Source organism: Thermobia domestica, chromosome 18, assembly GCF_964235325.1.
Source record: "Thermobia domestica chromosome 18, izTheDome1.hap1.1, whole genome shotgun sequence".
NCBI classification, from domain to species: Eukaryota; Metazoa; Arthropoda; class Insecta; order Zygentoma; family Lepismatidae; genus Thermobia; species Thermobia domestica.
The window spans coordinates 127,530,348-127,542,366 of record NC_137471.1 but is presented as its reverse complement, the minus strand read 5'-3'; the positions used below and the strand labels follow the sequence as shown (position 1 = coordinate 127,542,366).

At 38.6% G+C, this 12,019-nt stretch overlaps 1 protein-coding gene across 1 annotated transcript in view; it reads right to left on the bottom strand.

Annotated features, from left to right (window-relative positions):
* LOC145675846 (uncharacterized) overlaps nucleotides 1-12,019 on the bottom strand; it is a 43,466-nt gene that overhangs the window by 15,182 nt on the left and 16,265 nt on the right. The window lies entirely within an intron of this gene.

The window sequence follows — 12,019 nt, the reverse complement described above, 5'->3', positions numbered from 1 at the left end:
TTCTTTCACATGCCGCCCTTTTATTGTTTTCTTTCTCAAATTTTGCCGCCCCTGTATTATTTTCTTTTTTCAAATTTTGCCGCCCATCAGACTTGCCGCCCCGGGCGGTGGCATGGCTCGACCCCCCTCGCGCCGGCCCTGGTTTGTACACAATTAGGGGCACCGCCAGAACGAAAACAAAGTGGGGGCTGTCTAAATGGTAGCCCTCCCACCATGTTCAATTCAACCACAAACTGTCGCACTTGTTTGTACGCCTTTGTACATAAATGTGCAGCTGAAATTTTCGTTTGCACATAAATGTGGCCCCGCCAAAACGATAACAAACTATGGGCTCTCTAATTGATAGCCCTCCCACCATGTCGAATTCAACCACAAACTGTCGCAGTTGTTTATTATGGTTTTGTACAGAAATTTGCAGGCCTAATTGGTAGCACCTCCCTACTCCGATTCAAAAGAAAATTATCTCAATTGTTTGTACATCGTTTGAGCAGTAATACGCAGGCGAAAGTTTTTTTTTCTACGCTATCAGGTGCGTGGACAGAACGAAAAAAATGGGAGTTGTCTAAGTGCTAGCCCCACCATGTTCGATTGAACCACAAATTGTCGCGATCGTTTATACATCGTTTGTGCAGAAATGTGCAGGTAAAATTTTCGTTTGTATTAAATAATATACGGATGTGAGTATTTTTAATATCTGCGATCAACGTTAACCGGTTTGAATAACGGTTGCTGAGTTTGAAAATGGTACCTATTGCACTAGTCGAAAAAAAATTCTTTTTTTTCTGGCACACGGAAGAAAATACCTGATTCTAATTGAACTTTTCACGTAGAATTCGAATCTGCAATCAGTTTTTCTCTATCACCCTCAGTTTTTCCGTGACAGAGGTGTTTTCCGAAAATTTCCCCTCAAATTTCTTTTCTTTTTCTTTTTTTAAAAAAACATTTTCATACTTAGCTTGGGTACGTTAGGTATATAAACACACAAATTATATTGTATGTTAGCTTGATTTATACTTAGTAAGCCCTATAAGTAGCATTATTCTATCTAGAGAAATAAACATATTTATATAAAAATATGCTATGTGTACTGTTCATTTTACAATATTCATTAGTGCAGATAAAATCACATATAACTTCCATTACAACATAAGCACGGTTTATATCTTATTGGATTTGAAATAAAACATATTTTCAATTATGTATACACCGTGTCAGCATTTAATATCTACTTAATAAATAATACAATAGAAGTGAGTGGTATCTTCTTAATAAATGGACACTTACTTACCTCAACTAATATGTTTTAGTTGTCGACTTTCTTCTGTGTTTGGTTTCTTATAAGTGTCCAACAGTAATCAGCTAGCATTTTTGAACTTCACTGTCACCTTTATCTCTTCTCCATGGAGGAATTGTCCTGATGAAAATGTTCCCCATACTCATCACTAACAGCACCAAGGTTTTCAGGAAAGAAATGCAGGTGGGAGTCTAGAAAGTGAACTTTAAGTGACATGTTGCAACCCATTTCATTGAATGATTGCCGGAAATCACTCACAATTTCACGGTAATTTGGGGCTTTCTTGTTTCCTAAAAAAATTCTCTGTTAAACATTTAAATGGACACCAAGCTGCTTTCTCAACCAGAGTTAAGAGATCCTAAAATTTTTGGTCACGAATCAAACATCTTATTTGGGGGTCTGCAAAACTCCCTAGCGTCACTAACCCGAGGAATTTTTTCCTTGAGGTAACAAGATCCTGCATTACTTTTGTCCATTGCCCTAACAAAGTTTTTGAAGAGCCCCAGCTTTATGTGAAGAGGAGGTAGAATTATCTAATCAGGGCTCACCAGTGAGGAATAAACAGCATTCTTCTGTCCAGGAGTTAATACATGCGTTGGCCATTCCTTCTTGATGTAATGTTCCGCTTTGTTCCTGCTGTCCCATTCGCAGAGGAAACAACATTTCGTATAACCAAGCTGCAAACCCATTAACAAAGAAATGACGTAAATCACAGCAAACGGTCCACTTGTATTTCTCATACTGAATGTTTTCTAACACTATTTCGATGTTTTCATAGGTTTCCTTCATATTAGTTGCATAAGCCAAAGGCACTGAAGGAAATTTGTTGCCATTGTGCAAAAGGACAGCCTTAAAACTAGTTTTCGAAGAGTCAATAAGCAATCTCCACTCTGTACTTATGTGCATGTCCAAGTGTATCCATCACAGCACAGACATTATTACAATACACTAAATCATTTTCTTGAGAATAGTAGTTTTGAAACTCTGTATGAAGGTTTCGAAAAATACACACTTTAGTGTCACGATGGAGCAGATTCCAGCCTTAAGTTTAGTATCAAGAATTTCTGTCTGTGTCTTGGAGAGTTTTAAATCCCGTACGAGGTCATTTAGTTCACCCGGAGTTATCAGATGGGGATCCAATGTAGATGTGCTTCCTACATAAGTAGGATCATCATCTTCATTTGGAACTTCAATAGTTGCCTCAAGTACGTAATCCTCATTTACCGTAAGATGAGGAAGAGGTACTGGTACAGGTAATTCTGCACTGTGTGGAACTGGCCTAATTGCTTATGGCAAATTAGGGTACTGTACTGTGTGGTTAGATTTACTGCTTATTTCTTTTATCTGTGTCATACAAAAGTAGTAGTCTGAAGAATGATCTTTTGTTTCCCTCCAGATCATCGGTACTGCGAAGTTCATGTTTCGTCCACCATTTGCCCACCCAGTCAGACGTTTCACGCAAGTACAACAAATGTAGTGAGGAACCCAGTTCTTATCTTGGTCTCCTACAGAGCAACCAAAATATAACTGATAACACTTCCTCACAAGTGGAGTAAAACATCGACGTTGTGATTTAAATATCAGCTCCCCACATACATAACAGAAATTGTCCGGTTTATTTACACACTTCCTCGACATCTTGTATCCTGTAAGGTATCACACACACACACACACACACACACACACACACACACACACACACACACACACACACACAGACACACAGGAATCTACACTCCATCAAATTCCCACAAAATCCCTCTAGAAATTCCCTCATACAAAAATGGTGACATGGTGTACACATCATTGAAAATGTTTTATTGGAAGTCCAATGAGGTATAAGCCGTGGTATATTGTAATTTTCGTGGCAATTATATGTGTTGAAGACCGACCCGACCCCACCCGTGACACGAATTGACTGACCCGACCCGACAACCCGACCCAAGCTGACCCGACCAAAAGTGACCAGAGTGAACCAACCCGAAGTGACCTAACCCGACAACCGACCCGAGTGACCTGACCTTACAATCTAATCAGTTTGAGAGAGCTAGAACCTTACAAAACTGCCACCAGAAAAAAAATGCTGACCAATTCTTATGCATAAACCATTGTTTCGGCTTTTTTTTATTTGTAGTATAATTATCCTCCCCCTCCTCCTCAGTGTTCTGCCATTAATGACAGGCCAGTTTCCGTGAACTAGGTAAGAAGCTTCCATTTTTGCGATTTCCCGCTAATATCTGCCTCGCAACCCAACATAAAGTACCACCCTCCTTATTACAATCTATCAATTGCTACCTTCTTACACACTCTCGCTCTCCTGATATCACCCCTTTTACTACATCTCAGAATGCAATCCCTTAGCAAGATCGAAACTTGTGATCCGTCCATTTTTTCGCTTCCTTATATCGTCTAATATTGCTCTCGTCTCTTGCATTTTTTCAGCATTTCCTAATTCGTTTTCCTCTCTACCCTGCTAACCTTCTTTATTTTACTCCACATCCAAATTTCCAAGGTTAAAATTTAGGCAATCAACTTCGAAAATCAAAATAAAATTTGACTGAGTTCTGAAGACTAAAAGAATAGAAGTTCTGAAGACAACATTATTTTCTAGTAAGGAATGTATATAGAACTTCTTTTAATATTTTTTGCTGTGTAACAAACAAAAATTTCATCACGTTAACATTCCGATTTTTCTATTTAAAAACAGCGTTGCTGTCTGATAGAATCATAAGGAACTAATTGCACTGAAATTTCATTCTGTAGGGAATTACCTTTTATTTTTTCTTGATTAATTTATCTAGAAGATATTTGCAACATTATATAAAATTAGCAAGTATTTTATTGCGGAGAAAGTCAAATCACTACCGCAGCAATAATAATAATAATAATAATAATAATAATAATCTTAAGATGACCAAAAAAGTTCTGTCTCTTTGTGGAGGTCTGTGTTCAATTGGCCCTCACACCGTGAGTTGAATGCGAATGGATGTAAGGTGAAGGTCAGTTGTTGGACGAGACGAGACGAGACAGAATTTTCATGATGGGGTACGAGATGAGACAGAGCTATTTCAATAGAAACATATGCACTTTTCGAGACGAGACTACCTTCACGACACATTTTCGAGACGAGAATGCCCCAAACCTTGTCTCGTGAGCAACACTAGTAAGTATATCCAACATACTACTTGGTTGTGGCTGTTCAGATACACCGTGAACGTGCGTAAGGACTGAGTGAACATGGGGCCTTCACAGAGCGTCATAAGGGCTTGTTTGCTGTACGAGTTCAAATTGCTGCTCCGCGGGGCGGAAGATATGACAGACCTTTGGTGAGGGTGTCGTGACTACGCGGAGAGTGCAGTGGTATGACGGTTTAAGGACGGTGACGAAACACTCGAAGACGCACCACGTGCCGGAAGACAAACAAATGTTCAAAATAAAGATCTTCAGGCAGCAATTGAGGCGAAGACAGATATGTGAGGAACTGGTACTATATTTCAGTGTGAGTGGAGAAACCATTCGGCACCACCACCATCAACTTGGGAAGCACTGCAAGTTGGGTTGATGGGTCCTACATGATTTGACTTGGAGCCAGAAAGCAACGCGAGCAGACACCTGTGTTTCTTTGGTGTCTCGTCTGAGGAAGGAGCAATTTCTGGACAAGGTGTTGACATGTGATGGGAAGCGGGTCCTGTACGAAGCTCCACGGCGCCGTCATTGTTGGTTAGCATCCCATGAACCGGTTGAAAACAGCCCAAGCCAGCACTACACCAGAATAAGGTTCTCCTGTGCATTTTGTGGACTGCTCGAGGCATCGTCCATCGGGAACTGCTACAAGCTGGTCAGATCATCAATGCAACTGTGTACTGTCTGGATCCAGCAGTTCTGTATCGCAAAGGGGTCCTCTTGTTACAAGGCAACGCTAAGCCCCACGTGGCTAAAATGACCCAGTACATCATTCTACGCCTCGAATGGAAAACACTATTGGATCCGCCATACTCCACGGACATTGTACCGTCCGATTATCACCTGTTCCATTCCTTGGACAATCACCTTAGAGAACGCAAATTCAAATTTCTAGTAGAGGTTCAATATGCACTTGATACCTTCTTCACTTCACGTCCCACCAAGTTCGACTGCGATGGAATCCATAGCCTTCCAGAACGTCGGCAGAAGGTCGTCGAGGCTGATGGAGACGATTTTTGATATTCCAGGTACGTCTTAGGTTACATACCAATGTTCGAAGGTGTTGGTGAAAATGCGGCGGAACTTTCTTGGGCACTCTTAAAGTTATAATAATAATAATAATAATAATAATAATAATAATAATAATGTTTCCTGCCCAAAGGCAGATGTTTGACCCGAAGATCCATGGATATTGATTCCAGTTCGTACCAAGTAAGTTTTCTGGTGGACAAACACCATGTGCATGGGTTTTCTCGGTGTTCTCCCATTTCCTCCCACTTTCTCCATTCAACCACTTCAATTATTTGTCATCATCGCTGTCTCTCTTAGCGTTGCTGCATAACGTTGGACGTTAACTAGATATTTCCTTTCAATTTCACTAATGTGACATTCAACTTGACATAGAAACGCAGAAAGGAAAAAAGTCAGTAGTAATATTAATTACAATTACAATGCCAATTAGTTAATATAGGGTTAAATTAAAATTTTGTTACTATTTCACCTTCAATTAGTCACAATTATCATTCATTCACCAACTTCGAATTCAATTCTACAACAAAGCTCCTTATAGCATTCCGTATAGAAAATAAGTGAAGAATGTGACGACTCGACCTGAGTGACCCGACACGAGCTAACCCGACTGACCCGACCCGACCCGTAACCCTACTCGACCCGACCCGACCCGTTTGAGAGCACTATCAGAGGGGTACAATTTACAGTACAATTTATTTTGTATGGTTTAGCATACTTTAAGGCTACCATACTTTTTGAAAACAGAAAAAACGGGACATCTTACAAATAGTAGTAAATATTGCATTTTGTATTAATTTTATCTTTCCAATTTTACTACAGTATCGCACTAGTTATACAACTTAAAATAATGTATTAATATAGTCCATACTTAATCAACAGTGCTAAAAATTATTATAGAAGCTAGAAGCTGTTATACAATATAAACGCAATCAGTGAACATACAATATTTAGGCAAAAATTATATTTTCAATATTATTACACATACCACCTTTACATGCTCTACATGTCTATAAAGAAAAAAAATCCAGATTTATGAAGTTGTTTCCAAATTTCAATAGACTGATTTATTTTTGTTAACCTAAAATGCGAACTAAAAGAAAGCAATTTGCATAATTGTTTTTCTGAAGCAGAAAAAAATGTGTTTTCGGGGCTGGTCTGCAACGTCACAAGAATTTGTTGCCACCTCGGGGTATACATTCTTACTTTTAGTGATAAGAGTGCTACTTAGGAGGATTTAAACATTGCATGTTATATCCGGGGAAGCAGCGATTAGAATAATAATAAAGATTAGAATGAAATTGTTCCTATAGTATTGTCGGAATTGAAAGCAAAAGGAATAAGTCGATTTTATTATCTTTTCAGAAATTTTGATATGTAATTAATAATAATAATAAAGGAAAAAAAAAACAAGACAAGAAGGAAAATTTCTGCACACCGGAACAAATTTTAAGAAACCGGGGCGTATGGTAGCCTTACATACTTATTTGCATGCGGAGTGTCAGTACGGAGCCACTACGTAGCAGAGTTGAAACAAAACCTCGTAAATAGGTTGCCAACTCAGGAAAACAAAATTACCGGCACACCCTCAAAATTCTCTGTACAAATGAGAAACTGAAGACTGTATTGATCGTTATTTTATTTACCAGCAATTGCCACTTGTTTAAAATTATCGAAACAGATGAATAATACTGGATATTAATCTTTATGTAACAATAGTTGATTCATAAAATGAAATTTACTCTATAAACTTACACTTCAAACAAAGGAAATTGCTTTAAAAAGTCATTTTCTACTCTCAATAAATGTATAAAATCCTTTTACAATAAAATATAAGTGTTATCAAATTTGTTATGTTAAATAAATAAAAAAACTGCCATACATTAAAAAAAATATCGGTAATGTATAATAGAACGGAAATTTGTGTTTGTAAAGGCACTGTTGAAAAATTTCGATGTTCAATGTTATATTCTGTATTGCAGATTCCAAAATACCCGTCAGAAGTGGGCTAATAAGTTTGTACCGGTCACCGGCCTTAATCAAAATCACAGCAAATACCGGCCAGTTAGCAACTCTACTCGTAAATCAGAATGCTGAATGCACCAAAATACTTCACCATGCAATCTATAGTTTCTGCAAAATGAGTTTAATGAAGATGATCAAATAAAACAAAATACTGTGTTATAATTTTCCCTTTAACAGTCTACTTTGTGAATTTGTTATATCTTCCACTTATCAGTTTCCTGTACGAGATGAGAATAACGGTTTCTGCGCAAGATAGAAAGAAAAAAATAAATTCTTCTCATAAGGATTCAGCTCACGTAAGAAATAATGAATAAGTTTAATAATAAGAGCCAAGGAGTGATAAACTAGCTCAGCAATAATGATTGTAAGTATAAATATAAACAAAAAACAAAAAATAAATATTTAGTTCCATCATCGTTAGAATAAGATCAATATATTGAATCATACGATAGTGTGAACATACCAAACCACACAAAAGTGTGAACAAAGTCCTGTTAGAAAAATACTCCATAAATGTGACACATTTTTTTTAATGTTTCTACCATTTATACAGTCCCCCACATTGTTTTCGTTCTGGCGGCGCCCCTAATAGAGTACAAACGAAAATTTCGACTGCACATTTCTGTGCAAACGATGTACAAGCGATTGATATAATTTGTGATTGAATTGGATATGGTGGGAGCTACCATTTAGACAACCCCACTTTGTTTTCCTTCTGGCGGCACCATTAATTGTGTACAAACGAAAATTACGCCTGCATATTTCTGTACAAACGATGTACAAACGATTACGACAATTTGTGATTGAATTGGACATGATGGACGGGGTACCATTTAGACAAACCCCACATTAATTTCTTTCTTGCGTCGCCTCTAATTGTGTACAAAAGAAAATTTTGCCTGCACATTTCTGTACAAACGACGTACATAGGATTGCGACAATTTGTGATTGAATTGGACATGGTCGGGGGCTACCACTTAGACGGCCCCCACTTTGTTTTCGTTCTGGCGGCGCCTTTAATTGTGTACAAACAAACATTTCGCCTGCTCATTTCTGTACAAACGAAGTACAAACGCTTGCGACAATTTGTGACTCAATTGGACATGGTGGAGGGGTTATACTTAGAAAGCCCCCTACTTTGTTTTCGTTCTGGCGGCGTCCCTAATTGTCTACAAACAAACATTTCGCCTGCACATTTCTGTACAAACGAAGTACAGATGATTACGACAATTTGTGATTCAATTAGACATGGTGGGTGGGCTACCAATCAGATAGCCTTCACATTGTTTTCGTTCTGGCGGCGCCCCTAATTTTGTTCAAACAAACATTTCGCCTGCACATTTCTGTTCAAATGATGCACAAACGAATGCGACAATTTGTGATTGAATTGGACATGGTGGGGGGCTACCACTTAGACAGCCTCCATTTTTTTCTGTTCTGGCGGCGCCCTTAATTGTGTACAAACGAAAATTTTGCCTGTACATTTTTGTACAAACGAAGTACATGCGATTGCGACAATTTGTGACTGAATAGGACATGTTGGTGGGGGACTGCCACTTAGACAGCCCCCACTTTGTTTTCGTGCTGGCGGCGCCCCTAATTGTCTACAACCGAAAATTTTACCTGCACATTTCTGTACAAATGACGTACATAGGATTGCGAAAACTTGTGATTGAATTAGGCATGGTAGGAGGCTTCCATGTAGACAGCCATCCCACTTTGTTTTCGTTCTGCGTTCCCCTAAGTTTGATCAAACAAACATTTCGCCTGCACATTTCTGTACAAACGATGCACAAACGAATGCGACAATTTGTGATTCAATTGGAAATGGTGGGGGGTATACCACTTAGACAGCCCCCATTTTTTCTGTTCTGGCGGCGCCCCTAATTGCGTACAAACGAAAATTTCGCCTGCACATTTCTGTACAAACGAAGTACAAACGATTGCAACAATTTGTGATTGAATAGGACATGTTGGTGGGGGGCTAACACTTAGACAGCCCCCAATTTTTTCCTTCTGGCGGCGTCCCTAATTGTCTACAAACAAACATTTCGCCTGCACATTTCTGTACAAACGAAGTACAGATGATTACGACAATTTGTGATTCAATTAGACATGGTGGGTGGGCTACCAATCAGACAGCCTTCACTTTGTTTTCGTTCTGGCGGCGCCCCTAATAGTGTACAAACGAAAATTTGGCCTGTACATTTCTGTACAAGCAATGTACAAACGATTGCGATAATTTGACTCAATTGGACATGGTGGGGGAAGCTACCACTTAGACAGCCCCCCACTTTGTTTTCGTTCTGGCGGCGCCCCTAAGTTTGTTCAAACAAACATTTTGCCTGCATATTTCTGTACAAACGATGCACAAACGAATGCGACAACTTTTGATTGAATTGGTCATGTTGGTGGGGGCTACCACTTAGACAGCCCCCAATTTGTTTTCGTTCTGGCGGCGCCCCTAATTGCGTGCGAACATACTTTTCGCCTGCACATTTCTGTACAAACAATGTACAAACGATTGCGATAATTTGTGACTCAATTGGACATGGTGGGGGGGGGCTACCACTTAGACAGCCCCCACTTTGTTTTCGTTCTGGCGGCGCCCCTAAGTTTGTTCAAACAAACATTTCGCCTGCACATTTCTGTTCAAACGAAGTACAAACGATTGCGATAATTTGTGATTGAATAGGACATGTTGGTGGGGGGCTACCAGTTAGACACTCCCCAATTTGTTTTCGTTCTGGCGGCGCCCCTAATAGTGTACAAACGAAAATTTGGCTTGCACATTTCTGTACAAACAATGTACAAACGATTGCGGCAATTTGTGATTCAATTGGAGATGGTAGGGGCTACCATTTAGGGGAACTCCCTCGAGAAGAATCACTCTACTTATTTATTGCAAAAAGCAGAATTTAAAAATTCGCATTCGTTCAAAGTTATCGTTGGAAGTAACAGCCGTTTGTATGTACGTACTAATATCGATAAGTTGCACTACGCGATCCCAATTAATACTTCATATACCCGCGCCACACACACACACACTAGCATATGTACACAGGAAAGTATACCTGGTAGTATCCACACGCTTACGCCGGAAACTAGAAACAAAAAAACACACACACAGAGAGAGAGACCATTACTCACAAAATCAGTTAAAAAAGAAAAAGAGTTTTAAATGAAACTTTCAAAGATTGGTACCACTGCTGCGTGTCACACATGAGATTGTTCCATAATGATTGATTCGTAATATGATGTATATGGGTTTCTTAATGGTAGTATAACAAAATGCCTTTAACCCTCGAGTAGTCGCGCCGCGGTCAAAAGCATCGTGTGTCCATTCGGTTTGTCCGACAGACTTCTCCGTCTAGCTAATCTTCCCCCTCACCTTCCCAAACATTCCTGCTCAATCACTCCGTTATCCGTTATTTAGTTTAACTACTAGTGATTGTTTAGTGATTCTGCGGTGCTTTCCACCGCGCGCGACTAACCGTGTAATGTTTTTTTCTCAGTGTTTCGCTCTGCACTTGACCTTTGTTTTGGAGATGTTTTAAGCTTTATAAACATAAATATTATTTTAATGGACAGAAAAGAGGTCGACAGAGTTAACAAACTGATACCAAGTATGAAAAAAGAGAAAATTGGAAATGAACAGCTTAAAACAAGGGAGGGAAATTTTAGGAATGGACTATGGATAAATCAGCCGAGATGATCTCGTGGAAGCTTTGTCTGAGGAAGATCATAATAAATAAATAAATAAATATATATATATATATATATATATATATATATATATATATATATATATATATATATATATATATATAAGTGAACACGAAAGGTGAAGTGAGGAGTCTGCAATCGAATCTGAAGATCTTAAACCCAGAAATGACCAGCGATTCCCCAAATGTAGTCAGAGCAGGAGAGAACGAAATAAGCAACTACGAAGTGTAGAACAGTGTAAATTTGAAGATAACCTAAAATAATTCAATGTAGTGCTGTATAGGTGAAATTTCAAAATAACAGGACCGTAAAATAATTCAATGTAAATTTGATTTAATTTCAATTTAGCGCCCTTTTCAGCATCAAGGCTATGTAAAACGTGGATCTACTGCTTAACGAAGGATCCGAACCACATGATGTCCCACCGTGAATCGAAGCCGGAAGTCCCACCCCGAAGGCGTGTATGCTAACCACTTAGCTACGAGTGAGCTCTAATTCAATGTAAAATGCGCTGTGAAGCTTTGTTTTAGTGTTATGTTATATAGTATATTTTTAACTAATTCACTATTGCATTTCTAATTTTAGACGAACCAGAGTTGACAAAAAGATAATCATCAGATTTAGAATTTTCAGTAAAACAAGTACGTAGCTATCTATCGAAAGAAATATGTAACGAACAAAAAAAAAAAAAAAAAAAATTCCAAATGAGAAATAACAAAAAAGACATGTCCAATTGTAGGTTTCTCTAATAGTTATTACTGT